Source organism: Nothoprocta perdicaria, unplaced genomic scaffold (assembly GCF_003342845.1).
Source record: "Nothoprocta perdicaria isolate Ctin4 unplaced genomic scaffold, notPer1 scaffold_431, whole genome shotgun sequence".
Lineage (NCBI taxonomy): Eukaryota > Metazoa > Chordata > Aves > Tinamiformes > Tinamidae > Nothoprocta > Nothoprocta perdicaria.
Window position 1 is genome coordinate 9984 of NW_020455679.1, and position 1024 is coordinate 11007.

A 1024-nucleotide genomic window follows, 5' to 3' on the forward strand; every position below is an offset into this window, starting at 1 on the left:
GGAGCGGCGGGCGGGCCAGGCGGGCCGCGGGCGGGCGGCGCTGCCCAACGTCTCCAACGCCTGGCAGGCGGCAGCGGGGCCCGCGCGGGCCCGGCTACCATATGTTTTCAATAAAATAAGGCAAATAGGGCCGGGAGATAGGGCTTGCAGTAAAGCTGCTATAAAGGAGCATAAACCAGGCCAATGTAAACGGCGGCGGGGCCGTCGGGGGCGAGCCCCGCGCCGGGGCTGCGCGGCCAGGTGCGAGCGGCAGCGCGCGGCCCCCGTGGGCTTTATCACGTCGCGGGGGGGGGACACACGGGGCTCCTTATGGTGCCTGTGAGTAAACACGGGCGGCCGGGCACGGTGGCCACGGGGGGGGTTATCGGCGAGCGGCGCGGGGAAGGTGATTTAACAAAAACGTTGTCTTGTTTGCCGGCAGGTGATGTCTGCCCCCAGCCCCATGATTAATGCTTCCCAAAGCACTCCACTTTACAATCTCTTGTAATTATTTATTAAACGAAATCTATTTATTATTATTTTAGCAAACAGTGGTACCAGGTGGGGCTTTCTTTTCCTCCTCAGCTTTTGTCTGGAGGACGTTTGAAGTGGGCAGCCTAAGGGTTGCAAACTCGCTCACCAGATTTTGTCCCTCTTTTTTTTTTTTTTTTTTTTTGTCGTCCAATTTGCACAGGCACAAAAACAAAAAAACAAAAAACCTGCCGGGTCCTCCCTATTCATCGTCCCCTGCCCCGCTCGGCGCCCCCCGCCCCCTCGGAAGGGCCGAGCCGCCGCCGGGGCCTTTCCCCCCTCCCCGGGGCCGCTCCGGCGCCGGGGCCGCGCAGCAGCTTTGGCGATGGGGCCGGAGGGGCTCCCGGCTCCCCGGCCCGGCCCGTGTTCGGTGCCGGCCCCCGCGACGGTTCCGAGCCTCACCGGACCCCCCGTCGCGGAAAGGCGGCCGCAAAGGGGGGAAAAAACGGCCCTGCGCGCCCCGTGCGCAAAAGTCCCCCCTGCGCGGCGCTTTTTGGCGTCGGGCGTTTTGCGC